This window comes from Balearica regulorum, chromosome 5, assembly GCF_011004875.1.
Source record: "Balearica regulorum gibbericeps isolate bBalReg1 chromosome 5, bBalReg1.pri, whole genome shotgun sequence".
Taxonomy (NCBI): Eukaryota; Metazoa; Chordata; class Aves; order Gruiformes; family Gruidae; genus Balearica; species Balearica regulorum.
Genome location: NC_046188.1, coordinates 14,396,854 through 14,412,744, shown reverse-complemented (window position 1 = coordinate 14,412,744; position 15,891 = coordinate 14,396,854). Strand labels below are relative to the sequence as shown.

Here is a 15,891-nt window from a genome sequence, read left to right as displayed (position 1 = left end):
AGTTGATTGCCTAAACTAAGTCATTTTCCCCTCTACTTCAGAGAGGAAAGTATATCATCTCTTGTATCAACATATGTTGAGTTGCCAGGGTCTTAAGGGACAAGCTTAATGCTTATAGGCAATTGACAGGAGTTCTCCAATCTGTACGTAGGAGAACACAATTTTACACTTGATATGACGAGGTTTATGGGGAATGTGATCTTTTGCTTCCACTGATCAAGTTGGTTTTTTTTCTCCTAAACTTGAATCTTATGATTGCAGGTAAAAAGATAAATACATTTCATAGCAAACAGAAAGCATGAAATCAAGAAGTGTAAGAACAGTGTGGGTGGAGGAAGAGATCTGCAATCTTTAAGAAAAATTCAGCTTATACATCTACAATGAACACTATGTTTACTTGTGAAAACCACCTACATCATGTCACTTGGAAACCACATTAACACTCTCATCACTCCTAAGATATTAATCTAGATGTTCCCACCAAATAAATGACTAATTAGTTACTGATTCAATCCCTTTCCCCCAGCTCTCAATCTCTCACCTTTGCTGTACTCCACCCCTTCTCTTCTTGCTATTATTTCTCCTCTCCCACCACTGCCCTTTCCTTTTTCTTCCTTTTCTTCATTTCCTCTATAAACTTGCCCCAAAAGCTCTATGAAATAGGATGTCATTGCAGCACACTGTTTGTGCACCTTTCTTCTCCAGGACGTTTCTGTTGTTCTTGTAAGTTGTAACTCTTTTGGAAGTGGGACCTCCTGTGATTATAGAGTGCTTATAACAAGGTAGCTTTTTTGTTTTTAAACAGGATCTGAAGTATTGTCATAACACTGATGATAATGTTGACAAAAATAACCTACAGAAAACATTGACACATTTAATGATAGAAAAGTCCATGCTATTCCAACTTAGGATTGCATTCCACTTAATATAAAATGTAAATTTATGTTTTCCAAGAACTCCCTTAGCCATAACCTCATTATTTCCTTCTTTAAGAGCTAGCTTTGATACACTTGCATCCTTGTGGCAAAATGTTGTAAGTGGAATCAGTCCAATGCATAGCCCAACTAATACAGAGTGCCCTAGGCCCTTCTCTCACAGAAGAACCTGCACTCTCAAATGCAGTTCCTTCCTGCTAGTTAAGAAACTATAAACTCTCTCCTATATGAAGTAGAACATAAGGACTGCCATGTTTAGAGTTTTTTTCATATGATCATCATGTCAAGAATGCAGTCTCCAGCAGCAGCCTACAGCCCCAGAAAGGCATGTTCTGCAGGAAGGAGGAGATCCTGGCACACACACATTTTGGTTACACACTGCAGTTTTCTTCCATTTCCATCTTATGAGATTCTGCTTACCATTCCTCCTTTCTTTCCTAGTGTCTGCTCCCCAGATTCAAGACCCCATAAAGTCACAGGGCATCTTCCTTGGTTGTCTTCATTAAAAAAAGACTTACCATATCCCCTAATATCTTCTTGTCTCTATAAAGAACAGCACTGAACAGCATCTACCATCTCCTGGAGGAACAGGGAGAACAGAAGTTGCTCTGATCTCCCTTCTTTTTAAAGTCTACAATTTTCATCCTTATTTTAGTCATCTTTATTTCTCTTCTCCCCCACCCTGTCTTTTACCAGAGGAAAAGTAACAGTGATAGCAACCAAGAGCAGGTACTCAGCTACAGGAAAAGAAGGACAGAGGGATTTCTTTCCAGTATGTTCACCCAGCTTCTGGCAGTCCAACCTGCAATGTAGTAAGCTTCCCTTCTTTATAAGGTTGTGAAATTACCCAGGTCAGCTTCTCCTACTTCATACAGAATTTCAGTTTTAGTTCCCTTTCAAAGACCTGATTTAGCCACGTGGCCCATTTGCAATGGGACTTCACATGCTTCCTGTCTCAGGTAAAGCAAATGAAATAGGTTATCCGCATCACTTTTTAACAAGAATAGTCCTCCTGAGATAAGCTCTCTGCAAGCCTCATGTTTTTTGATTCAGGTATTCCTCCCCACACCTTTTCTTTCACAATCAGTTAGCATATGGTTTTATCCCATTCACAATGTAGGTACTTTTTACCTCTTTCTCCACTCTCCGGGCTACTTGCTTCTCCCAGAGATCTATTTTCTTCAAGAAATCTACCAAGCTAGCAGTTGTAAGCTTCACTGTTCCTTAAAGCAGGCACAGTATCATATCAAAAGTACAATAATCTAAAATTAACTGATTAAGAATAAATTCTTAAACACTGAATGAGCAAAAACAACCAGAGGGGGAAAAAAAAGAAGGAAGAAGGACCGATATTGAAAATGTTTCTCAAGTTTTCACTAATGAAAAGAACTTAGTGGAAAAAAAAAGCCTATATTCTTAATGCATCCAAATGAACGCTTTATTTCTCTTCCTACAGGATGGGTTTGAGTACAGTTACAGTATAAGCATTTGTCACTACTTTAAAAACAGTTAATGTCAACTACGTACATCACAAAACATTGTGAGATAACGTTTGTGCTTTTGCACTTATACAGAAAAATCCAGTTCATGCAAAGCATCTGTTTTTCAGCAAGGTCCTACTTGTACTTATTTCTACAGCTGGGCTGTTTACTAAGGCATAAGACAGTCACATGATTGACTCATGTTTCAATAAACTCAGATGTAAAATACATTTTGATTATTTGTGAGAACACTGCTTACATGTTTTATGCTGGAAGAGTTGTTTGCTATGACTGTGTAATCCCACAAGCAACCCCCTCAACATATACAATAAACTTTAAAAAGGTTTGGTCTACAAAAGGAATGAGTTGCTGTCAAGAGCTATGCTTCCAGCTCTCACGTAAGAAAACTTCCCCAAACTGTAAAACCATAAATACAGAATGTTAATACTGCCCCAAATCTTTATTAACCAGTATGTCATAGCTATGCAAGGCTTATAGTTAGAGAGTTACTTTAGTTTTACCTATTATCCTGTACACATACATCAGGAAATAACATACTATACAACATTTAATTTCAAATGTTCATATGCTAAGGCATGAACTAGTAACTATGTGCCACCTTTGCCTGTAAACTGATTTGTAAAGATCCAAAAATTCCATAAATTTCCAAACTAGCTCCTGTGATGGCTTAACACAACTGTTTTACTTCCCATTGCAACGCGCTGACAATGCTCAAAATCACTTTAGTACACCATTTCAGGCAATGACTTCTCGACCCATGCTAGCGTGCTCACAGTGTACTTCACAGGGTATATACACGATAGTGACTAAAACTACTTTATGTAAACCTTAATATCAGTGATGACTTATGTGATCAAGAACCAGGCCCTTTTATCACCATTTCCAGTATTTTGCTTAGAGACAGACTAAGTGACAACAGTAAGAAAATCAGTTACTGCTGATGACTATGAAGGCATGAGTAAGAGTTAAAATTCAGCAATGCTATGTTAAACATTACAACACCCATTACATTGCCACAAAGTCAACAACTAAGAGCAGAAGTTCAGTCCCCATTCAAGATAGCTGACGTGCTTTGAAATTTTGACAAAGCCTTGCATGCAATTAAAAACTTTAGGGTAACAGTATTTAAGCACACATCATTTCAATGGGAATTGGTTTGTCAACCCAAAAGGTACATTTCACATGGGTCAGCCCTCATGGCAACTGCTTCTTAGTCACCAAGAATCATCATAATGTTAACCACCAAAAAAAGAGGCAGCACCTCTTTAAAGGGGAGGAAAAACTTCTAACAAGAAGTTAACCTATTCCTCCATGCATTACTGAGAAAACAAAAAGCGTGTGTGTAGCATCCAATACTGTATCATGTATGTAAATTCTCTAAGATGCACAGAAAAGATTGGATGCATATTAGATGTATATCATTATATACTACTGCATCTGCTTCATGTAACAGCTAAAGCAGAAGAAATTGAGCCTGGCTGAACAGCAGAAAAAATTTCTTGGGTATCACTGCATAGATTTCCCCCCCCCCCAAGTCCTTTTTTAATTGCATTATAGTCAATGGCATAAATAACACAAAACTAGCCAATAACATATATTCCAATTAACTGGACTGTCGCCAAGGAAGAGATTTAAAGCTGAAGATGCTTAATGCCAAGGACTACTGTTTAATTGCAACAATAATTCCACCTAAGTGGAATGCCCTCAAGCAACCTAGTAGCAATTGGGCCCATGATTATTTTTATGCACTGAAAAATTCTATCAGCTCTGTTTATTTTTTGTCTTAACGTCTTTGCCTACCCTCTGCTTTCTACACACGTTGCAACTCCAAAATGATTTACTATTGCCTGCTAGGCTGCTCCTATCCAATCAGATAATTATGTAGGGCCATCATACTGACAACCCACATCTCCAAACACGGCACAGGCAGCAGATCCTATAAAAGCAATCACCACTGTCCCTCGGCCCGTCTAATGTAACTAATCCACATGTCGAAGTTTCTCTTCCAAGCAGCTAGGCGATGCAGATGTAACCGTACATCAGATACGCCACGTCCCTTTCATTCAAAAGGGCTTCCTACCCACACAGTCCTTGCAATACTTACATTAAGTGACAAAAAACATCTTGCAAACATCTCTAACAAAAAGGAGGAAGGAAAGATGATAACTAGATAGATAGAAAGATGATAACTAAGCTTTAAGACCTGTTCTATACTATGTGGCAGCATATGTGATTCTTGCCTTCAAAATGAGTTTCATTATGCATTCATGTCTTGTTACAACTTAAATTGGCTGAATGTTTCACTATCACTGCTGGAACCAAAAAGGCTTAAGGACCTATATTTGGACACTGAATTGACACTACCCAGTGTGCACAATTAAATTGTGCTTGAAGTTATAAATATCTGAATTCAGCTACAGTTTTGTGTTGTTTCCTGGAATACCCTGTCCTTACAGAAGAGAATGTAAGCAGTTTTAAAATAACTGCTGTATTTTTCTCTAGCTAAGAGTGAAGCACAGCTGTTCCATCAAGCTTCTGCCCACAGCACATTGAGTCCCTAAAGGTGTGCTCAGAGATGGTACTGCTGGCAGTTCACCCAGACCAGCAATGCTTAGGATCACCATCAGACCACAAAGAACAAAACGCAGCCGAATGGTACAGAAGTGCCTCTTCAATGCATAATCAATGCCAAGGACTTCTAGGCTGTGGCCAGAAACCGCAGTACAAACTAGTGTGGACAAGGAAAAGATAACAGTATAGAGAATTGCAGTGGATATTTGCGTTCCTTCACGTTTTCAGGACATGTGGGAATATCTATGCTAGGTAATGTGCTTGCTGTTAAATGGTATCATGTGCCTCGTACAATTCTGAAAGACACCAGACAGCTCGTTTGGAAAAAGGATTGAGGTCACGGTAGCAAGGAGGAAAAAAGAAGTTTGGAATGGCACTCCACCTCTGTGAGAGCATGCTGCACTTTTTCACACCCAGATAGTATACCTGCCTGCTTTCCTGCTCTGGGTGTGGAATGACATCAGGTAGATGTATATATATAAAAAAAAAATCACTAGTCATTCTTGGAATCAGCATTACTATCATGTAATCTATATGTATCCATGTAAACTTTGAGGAAAACTGAGCTCTTTGTTATATGGTAAGGTAGTACAATGGTTGCCAAAATATAAGTTGTAGCAGAGCACAGATTTACTGCAATGCAAGCGATAAAAAGAGCATCTCCAATTTTTCTTAATAGCTCAAAGAAAAAACCTTCCTAATAAAATTATCACAGACCAGCCCCACAGCAGGTGCTAATGCTTAGGGGCTTTTTTGCTGGGGAACTTTCACTGAAGAGATCAGAGCCCTCAAGCCCAGTTATGATTACACCTCAAGATACTGTAATTTTAATGTCCTTGAAAACACCTGTAGCAGACCAAGCACTTAGCATTTCTAAATCCCAAAATATTATTTTGACAGTTCAGAAAGGAACTTCTGACAATATTTAAGTGCTATGTGTATTGGTAAAAAAAATATATTTAAGAAGCTTATTCAATGAATGCCTGATAAGTGACGTAACTGAGGGCTTAATAACAGTTGTAAAGTCTTCCAAACCCACTTGCCTTAAGGCCACTCCCTAGTAGTTAAAACAGTGACTATTCTATATAGTATGACTAGAAGTTTCAGGTGAAATACTGACTTTTCTTGATCTTTTTATTGTAGACCTTGAAAGTGAAGGAGCAGGTTCCTCCAAGCCCCTTTTTGTCTTCTGGAATTCATAGTTGGCAATTTGATCCCCTAGTCTCCTCCATGTTTACTCAAACTACTAACACTGCAGTCGTTTGAAATAAGAAAGCTTTTAACACAAGCATTTACTGGGCTGTTAGGTACAAGAAAGATGCAGCAATAATAAGTATTACTTGGTTTCACCCCTAAGTTTTCAAATGTTTGATAAAATAATGAGCAAAATGGCACTGTAAACTACCATCAGCTTCACAGAAATTTTAATCCTCACAATTCAGAATAACTACGGTAGAACTGCTTGGTAGCACATTTATTTTGTATGTTTTCAGGTGACAAAACAGACTGAAGCAGAAATATTTTGAACATTTATTTTAGCACACCCATTACAGAGTAAACATATCGCACTCTCCAGTCCCAGAACACGTCCAGGATGACCATACCACTTTCTGAACAAAGTCCTCTTCTCTATTTTAAGATAGAAAGATTGAACACCATCTTTTCACAAGAGAACTGTCTCAAGTATACTAACACATTATTAACATGCCTGCTGAAAATCAGGTTTTCTACCCTGCCGTATTTCCATGCAAGCCACTGGTCATGTCATTGACATACCTGCCTAACCCTCAGGGGACCATGCATCAAAACTAAGGGCAAGGCTGACCAGACCCTACAAACAATCTTCCAAAGCGTTCAGATAAGGAGCTGCAACCATTTCTATAGTTCCCCTATAAACCCCAGGTATCTCTTGGGTCTGACCCCTCCAAACTGAGACTTCAACGTTCTTATTTCTAACTACCTGCATTCCTATTTTCCTGCAGCTATGCCATTCCTGCACAGCCAGCATAATCCACTTGCCTCAGATTCCAGTGGTTTGGACTTTCAGCAGTCCCAGGCTCTAGAGATCCAGCATCTTTCAATCTCATCTTAGACCTGCCACAGCAAGGAGGCACAGCTCAAGCAGCAGCTTTAAAGCCTGCTGCCACAGCTACAGCCCTATCTCCTTCAACAGGAACACAGTCGTTTCTTCTTCTGCAGTAAGGGACTGTAAACCGGCTATTGCATTCACCAGTAAGCCACATCTGAAACTCTTGTAAGATGAAATTTATGTCCATTAGCCCAGAACGAAAATTTCTTGCTGCGTAATATAATCTCAAGAACAAGGGAAAAAGCAGCAGCATGACTCCTGACAGAGTGGCTGCTACTGTTAATATTCTGCTTCCTAGTTCTTGTAGCTGAGCTTCCTGCTTCCACAAATAGAACCACTATCTACTAGTCTGACAAATTTCTAGACAGAGGTAACTTCCGTTCTAACCAATCCTTCCTTATGGTACACAAAGGACAGAACTGAATATGAACACTGTGACTATCATCATAGAGAAGCCACTCCTGACATCTTGCTGCAGGTGATATTGGTAAATGTCTCTCCAGCAAAGAAAAATGCATTCTGGGAGCAGCAGTACTTTCCAAAACTAGACTGCTCATGTCCTATGCCTTAGGCCAACTTGTCGCATACTGTCAGGGTAGAAATCTGCAGAAATGTGCTCAAGCCAGCTTTTTGTTATTAACTGGATCTGGCATTTCTGAGAGTTTTCTAGAAAAGATAAAGTTTCCTTACAGAAGATAACATGTTCCTCAAAGTTGCACAGAATTTTGCTTTCTTCAAGTACAACAGAAACCCCCCAGTAAAACAAATTAAAGCTGCATCACTACACTAACTTTCCACCTTCAAATTAGGCATACACTGTACCTTTAAGACTATGACCTCCATTTACTAGAGTCTACAAAGTTTTTTGCTGTTCATATCATTATATGAAACTCAGCGCTATACCTCCAAACCACTTGAAGGGACCAACTACAATACACCACAAAATAAAGTGAGCATTTAATGCATTAGGCTATCGTTTCATTTTAGTCTTCTGAATGCCCAAACTAAAAATGCAATGGGACAGTTTTTTATATTCAGGCATCAATTCAAAGATTTAATAAGTCAGAGAAACAGGCTGTAAAAGCCAGGCATCCCACAGTGACAGAAGGAAATCACAACATTATCTGTCATTTTCTTGAAAGCAGGAATTCTATTTTTAATAGAGCATTGAGAAATGCAAAAATTGTAATTTCATGAACCCTTATAGAGCTCACTATTATTCCCAAGCATCAGCTGGGAACAAAGTGAGAAATAACTATTTGAATGCTGACTCTTAGGAAAAGGGGCAGAGAACAGAAACCAATCTGAATCTGACGACAACATGAAAACCCAACGGTAATTTTCTGCAACCCTAAGCTTGTACAGTTATATCAGCTTCTTCACCGTATCAGCACACAAAGCCTCTCAAATTGGCCTGACGACACCCATTTTACTTACTTCTGACTGACAGAATCAGGTGCAGCATACTCCAGAGGGAATGGATGCTTCTCTATTTTAAGGAGAGTTAATATATTAATAGGCTATCAATGCAACTCTGCTTAGCAAAGTGGAAGATTAAATGTTGTTGCTGGTCACCCAAAGTAGACAGCCATTTTTCCTTCGTCACCAGCTGATCTTTGCTACTTTCTGCAAGTCTAAAAATACTATTCCAGCACACAAAGTTCCTTGAGGAAAGAAATTCATCCATACACAGCTCAGCTTCCTGCTGAGACTCACTTTATTTGGAGAAGGCAGCTTCCAAAAAAACAAAAAAGAAAAAAGATTATCCAGTTACAAGATCATAGACACATATACAGCTTCCAAACATTAAGACATACCAGGAATATCCAAACCCAGGCAGTATTACCCTCCACACTGAGCAGCAGCAGTTATAAAAGTACTGCTGGCTTACAGATGTTAGCAATGGAGTACCACAAAAAGACTGTTGAAATGTATTGGTCTCATCAGGTTCTGAATCCTAGCAGCTCTAGCCATGCCACCTGGAAGCTCATAGACAACCAGATGCCACAGCCTGTGCAAGGCAATGGAGCCTTGACTCAGAAGGTTGTGAATGTATTTTGAAAAGTCAGTTCTGTTTATGTAAAAAAACCCTAAAAACTGGACAAACGAGTCACAGGCTTTTAGATACACACCAGTAGCTATTTCCTAGTAACTTATTCAACAAAAACCAGCCTATGCAGATGCATTGAAGAAATTCTTTTGTATCAAGGGTTCAGTTGGTAGAACTTAATAAATTAACCTGTACATAGGTGCAGGGCATCAGCAAAGACGAAGATCTGAACATTTTATCACAGGTTTTGAAGAATTTAGAAGCCCAAGTTTGGGAACACTGATATCAACCTCAATTCTGTTCCATCAATAGTCAATGGAAGAGCATATTGGCAACAACTCACTACATCCCAGTGAAAGTCTGGAAAAGTAATTTTAAAACCAGAATAAGGTGTAGTGTCTATCAAAGCAGTAAAACAGAACCATTTTGACAAACACTGAAATGCTACCTATGCAGGTATTAAAAACGTAAAAAAATTATCCATATAGCTAAACAGAACACCTTCACCTTTAGGAGACAGTTTTCAAAATAATAAATCACAGTCTGTTGTATTTACATTAAAAAGTGCTATCAAATACTCCAACAAATCTTACATAGCTTTCCAGAACCAGACATTTTATGCAAGAGGATAACTCAGTATTTGCTAACTTGGACATCTGTTCTTAGTTTCACAAAATATGCTCTAGTGGCCTACTACTTCCACCTCTCCTAAGAGCACGCAATTGAAAACTGAAGTATGGAAAGCAAGCTATTCTGCTACTCCATCATTTTTAAGATCTGTAAAGAGGTGAGACTTCCAATGATCACTTCCTACAAGCTGAGGAATTCTCCATCCCTATGAGCAGAACATTAAGCAAACGTGGCAGGAGGCCTGCATGAATGAACAAGACATTCCTGACAAAACTCAAAGAAACAGAAGAGGTGGAAGCAGGGCCAGGTGACACAAGAGGAAGCAAGACACTGTTGAGCATGCAGGGATAAGGTCAGGAAGGCCAAAGCCTACTTGAGTTGAATCTGTCAAGGGACAGAAGTACACAAGAAGGTAAGAATGGCTTCTACAGGTGCATCAGCAGCTAAAGGAAGATAAGACTAGGCAAGGTACGAGCCTGCTGCCGAATGGGGCAGGGGACCTGGTAACAAAGGACATAGAAAACAGACTTCGGTACTCTATGCCTTCTTCACTGAGAAGACCTGCCTTCAGGAATCCCAGGCCCTGAGACCTGGCATAAAGAAGACTTATCCTCAGTGAAAGAGGACCAGGAAAAGAAACATTTAAGCAAATTAAACAAACAAACAACAAACCCAAACCTTTCAGAATCTCACATTAGAAGGGACCACTGGAGGTCAACTTGTCCAACCCCCCTGCTCAAGCAGGGCCACATCCAGATGGCTTTTGAATATCTCAAAGAATGGAGACTCAGTCACTAGCCAGTGCTCAGTCACCTTCACAGTAAAAAAGCATTTCCTGATGTTCAGAGGGAACCTCCTCTATTTCAGTTTATGCCTATTGCTTCTTGTCCTGTCACCGGGCACCACTTAGAAGAGCCTGGCTCTGCCCTTCTTTGCATCTTCACTTCAGGTATTTATACACACTGAGGAGATCCCAGTGAGCCTTCTTTTCTCTAGGCTAAACAGTCCCAGCTCTCTCAACCTTTCTTCATATGAGGAAAGTCCCTTAATGATCTTAGTGACTCTTCACTGGACTCTTTCCAGCAGATCCATCTCTCTTGTACTGGGGAGCCTAGAACTGGACACAGTATTCCAGATGCAACCTCACCAGTACTGAGTGGAGGGAAGCTGTTGAAGCAAGTAAACTTGGAAGCCATTCCCAGACACATGAAGGGCAAGGTGATTTGGAATAGTCTGCATGGATTTATGAAGAGGAAGTCATGCCTGACCAACCTTTAACCTTGATGGGAGAGCAGTGGATGCTGTTCATGTCTACTTTAGTAAGGCTTTTGACAATGTCTACCATCACATCTGCATGGACAAGCTGATGAAGTATCAACTAAATAAGGGGGCAGTGAGGTGGACTGAAAACTGGCTGTACTACTCGGTTCAAAAAGTTGTGATGAACAGTATGAAGTCCAGCTGGAGGCCAGTCCCAGTGGTGTACAACAGGAATTAATACTTGGACCAACACCATTTACCATCTACACTGATGATCTGGACAATGGGACAGAGTATACATACAGGTTCACAAATTACATAATTGCAGATGCTAAGACACTGTTCACTTCAATTATGTAGAAGCAAATCTGCAAAACTAAATCTTTCGGAAGTTCCTGTCAGAAATATTTCAATACAGAAGTTCTTAAACCCAAAAGCTCTTTCTCTCAGTACCTGAAGCAGTTATGTGGCTACACCTGTAAATTCTGTCATCAAGATAACCAAATGATTCCAAGAGTGGCCCAAAGACAATTAATCCAACTCTCCAGAAGGCCTGTCAGGGGCAGGAAACAGCCTGCACCTCATGCTTGGTTGCCACCATCCCCTCCCCACAAAGTAACTCATATTCCCTTAAATTATCACCAGTGTGGGCACACTGAGCAAGACCCAGTATATGGTAGGTACCAGACCATCAACACAAAGTTCCATGGAAGGGGAAACCCACACATCACATCCTCTTCCCACTCCACTAAAACAATAAAGTGTGAAAGCTTTGGGTGCTAGTACTATATAAAGCATTAAAGACAAAGGAAGATTCTATTTCTATTAACTACTTCCTAAGAAATACAGGCAGTATTTGCAATGTAAGAGACTTATTTTATTGAGAGCTGCATAATTCCATCACTGTAGATCATATCTTAAAATACAGACAAATACACATAAAAAGCAAAACCTAAAAACTGATCCACATGTGAAAGGTTAGAATCAGACTGCTAACACACGAGCCTCAGAGATGGACTCTCCTCCTTTCAGTGCAGGTTGCTCACACTTAACAGAAACAACTCAAAAGCAACTTATTAGAACTGATGCAGTTTACAGTCGATCTTCAGCTACAAAGATAATTTTGACCTACATTAAAACACTGGCTGAAAACCACAGTGGTTTAAGCACTGCTGTTCAGGCACTTCCAGGACAGGTCAGCCAATTCCTTCAGAGATATTGGGAAGATATCCAAGAATAAAACAAAACAGGAAGTAGGTACTAATCTGTCATACCGTAACATTTAACGGCCTTTAACTTTGGCCTCAAAAAATCCTCCTGAAAAGTAACAGAAATCTCAAATTAGAAGTTATATTCTATTTTGATTCCTAATAGGATATTAGCAGCTACAGTCTCAGAAACATGCCTTTTGCTTTATGTCTGCCTTATGTATTACTTAGATGTGGCCAGCTTCAGAGCATGTAAACACCAGTTTGCATGTACTCACTGGAGATAAAACTGATCTCAAGCACAGTCATTCACATCTCAACATGCTTCAGCCCAGGCTAGAAAGACAGGTGGAATCCTCCCTGCAGCTGACAGGTCTGTTGCTCTAGCCTGGTAACAGATCCCAGAACTGAAATGCAAGACTTTGGTGCTAATTCTTCCTTATTTCAGAGAAAGAAACAGCATTAGTAGACTTACTGAACAGTATGGGAAGTGGTAAAGGACAGACAGGGATAGGTGGAGCAACTGGAATAGTCATTTGGTGGAAGACATGCAGGCAAGAGCCAATGTAGGGCAGAGTAGCTAAAAACAGAAAAAGGGAGCAAAGAAGGTTACAGCAGAGGAAGGGCAAGAGCAAGAATACAAAGCAATGTTAGAACACTCTTGGGCACGGAACTTGCCTTTTGATTACTACAACACAAACCTTTTCAAAGTGTAGCTCCAAATACACACAACTAAAGCCAGACAACACTAATGGGGCATTTTTATGGTACGATCTTCTAGGGAAGATAGTTTACTAGCTGCCCCACACGAAACAAGTCTTTCTTGATGATTAATAACCCCCTTGCTTCTTTTGAACCAGCTCCTCAGACAACTATTTGGCTAGAAAAGAAAAAAAATATTTATTCTTTGCAGAAAAGAAACAATAAATGGACCATTAAACTCTACCATTTTGCCAACCTACTTTCGTAATTTCATTTCTTTGCTTGAGTTTTTAGCTCCTCTGAAGACTCCCACAGACTTTTTTCCCCAAACTCCTTCTGAGCAGAATTAAAAAAACCCTAATGTACTGTTTTTCTTTGCATGTTTCTAAACATGCTCTTCCTTTAGAAAATATTAACCTCACTTTATAAAACATAACTCCTAATTGAGAATGAAGCAAGTGACACTGATTTCAGTCATTAGCACAGAGTCAACACAATAACACAGGCCTCCAGACCCTGGGCATGGTGACATGGCCTTAACCAGCACTGAACACATTCTGGTAGCAAAGATACAGTTTTCCTGAGATCTCCAACACCCTCAAACTGCCACTTTATTTCAAAGAGCAACCTCTAAAATACTCATTTGCTGAAAACTGCCCAATACGTCAGCTTAACTGTATAATCAGCACCACTATGATAAAGTATGTGATACATTAGATATACCCAAGTTTATTATATTTATTGCAATAAAAATATCATTAAGATATACACCTTTTATGCAGAGGGACGTTATGTGATTTATTTTTTAATTATGTACAATATTGAAATTAGAAGTTTATTTCAAGACTCAGCTCTGACTTCAGTGTTCAGGTCAGGCCATGTCTAACCGGGAAGAGTAGCATACATATTACAAATGATTTCAGGGTTTATGGCATTTCTTCCCCCAAGACCCCAAGTCTATTTCTAGGCACACCATGCCATAGAAGTATTTTCATCTCTACTTCAACATATACTTCAATCCAGCTTGCTAAACATAACTGAAAGCTCTATTAAAGCGCAAGCTGGCATGCCTGAACCTCTACCATATTAAATTACTTGACTGAGCAAAAATATCTGGAAACACCTCCGCCTTAGTGCCCATCACACTGTTCTCTCCAACAACTTGTACACTGGTTTACTATTTTATACTAGGAACCAGATACCAGACACGCAGAATGCTACAGCTGTTTACTCACCTACAAAATACTATGTTTCACTTTACAGTTACAAGCTCACAACAACAGAAAGCAGTAAACACTTGTGAGACATTAAGCTAACATTAGTAGCAACATTCACAGAACAACCTGAAGAGACAGGTGCTTATGTTACCTTCTCTTCGAAGGGACAAAGGCAATTTGCTTTCAATTTTATCTCATGAGCAAAAGCTTAGCTTCCAAGGACAAGTCCATCCAAAAGAGCAGATATCAAGGCTCGGGAGAAGACCAACTTTGAACTAACCTGTGAGGGACAACTTCTCAAATGAAGAACTGCGCTTGTCCTGACAGCTAATTACCGCTTTTAGGCAAAAACCCAAATGCCACTTAAAACAAAAATTTAGGAAGTTGCTAAGAATTAAAGACAAATGCAAGCATAGCCTCATTTTAAGCAACTCCAAGCAAGTGTTGCTGGGTAAGAAGGAAGATGAGGAAGGGTTCACAAGAAGTTCCACCTCAACAGCTGCTGTAGTAACGGGGGGAGGTTGAGACACCTAGGCTGTTTCAGGAGTAACACCCCTGTACATAAACAGTTTAAATGATTTATTCTAATTTTAAAACCCACCCTTTTTCCTCCAAAGGTTTAATCCCTTTGCTAAAGCAGGTTGCAGACTGGGTGAGAAGAGGGAAGAAACCCAAGTCCTCTTTTCCTGCCGGGGAGGACTCTGAGGAGCCACATACCAGCAGAAACGCTCCTGAGCCAGACCCCGAGAGCCGGAGGTGCGGGAGGCTCTCTGGAACGCTGAAGGAGTAGGAGTAGGGACTATTCAAAATGTGTCACACAAAAAAAGGAATTACATCACGGGGAAAGCAGTTTTAAGCCATTTGTTTTACTCTGGTTTCTCCGATCGGCCTCTCGGGGGGGGGGGGGGGGGGGGGGAGAGAGTGGGACAAGGGAAACGAGCGTGAAGACGCGAATGTCACCGCCTCGTTCGCTTTAAACCCGCGCAGACCGGGCTGAACCGAGAGCGACCCACCCACGGCGGAGCAGCACAACGAGCCGGCGGTGGGCCGAAGCGCGCACGCCAACCGCCTCCGGCGAGTCAGTGGGAGAGAGAACCGCCACGGCGACTGGGAGCCAGAGCGCCGGCCCCCCGCTCCCCCCGCCAGCGGGACGGAGGCCGCGGCTCCCCGGGGGAAAGGGGCGGGGCGGTGCTGGGCGGGCGCAGCCCCGCACGCGGAGGGGCGTGGCGCGTGGGCGCCCCGCGCGTGGGGTAACGGCCGCCCGGTTCGCCGCGGCCGCCAGGCGGGGGAGGAGGCCGGGGCCGGCGGCGCGGGGGTAAGGAGGCGGCGGTGGAGAGGCCCGGGCCCGCGGGGCGCGCCCCGCGGCGGTGGGGGAGGGGGTGTCCGGAAAGAGTGGCGCCTCCCGCGGGAAGCGAGGCCGGCCGCGGCGGGGCGAGACCCCCGGGAGGGCTGAGGGGAAGGGCCCCCGGCGGGGGTGGGGGGGGGGGCTTGGCCGAGGGGCAACCGGCTCAGGCGGGAAAGAGGGCCGGGGGCGAGGCCCCGCCTTACCTCCCGTGCGGCGGCAGCTCCTGCCTCGCCTGCTGGGAGCGGCGCGGAGCCCGAGCCCCTCGCGCCGGACGCCGCTGCCCACGGGTGGGGAGACGGCGGCCGAGCTCGCCCCGGCCCCGCACGCCCCCTGGCCCCGCCCCCTCGCCCCGCTGCCGCCATTGGCCCAGTCGTGTACAGCC

General features: G+C 41.9%; 1 protein-coding gene across 1 annotated transcript in view; it reads right to left on the bottom strand.

Moving 5' to 3' along the window:
- The window catches only part of SETD3 (SET domain containing 3, actin N3(tau)-histidine methyltransferase), a 64,139-nt gene extending 48,292 nt beyond the window's left edge, over positions 1-15,847 (bottom strand). Inside the window, exon 1 of the mRNA XM_075753583.1 lies at positions 15,713-15,847. The gene's annotated coding sequence lies outside the window, so the exon portion shown is untranslated. The remainder of the gene's footprint in view (positions 1-15,712) is intronic.
- Positions 15,848-15,891: the final 44 nt, after the last annotated feature.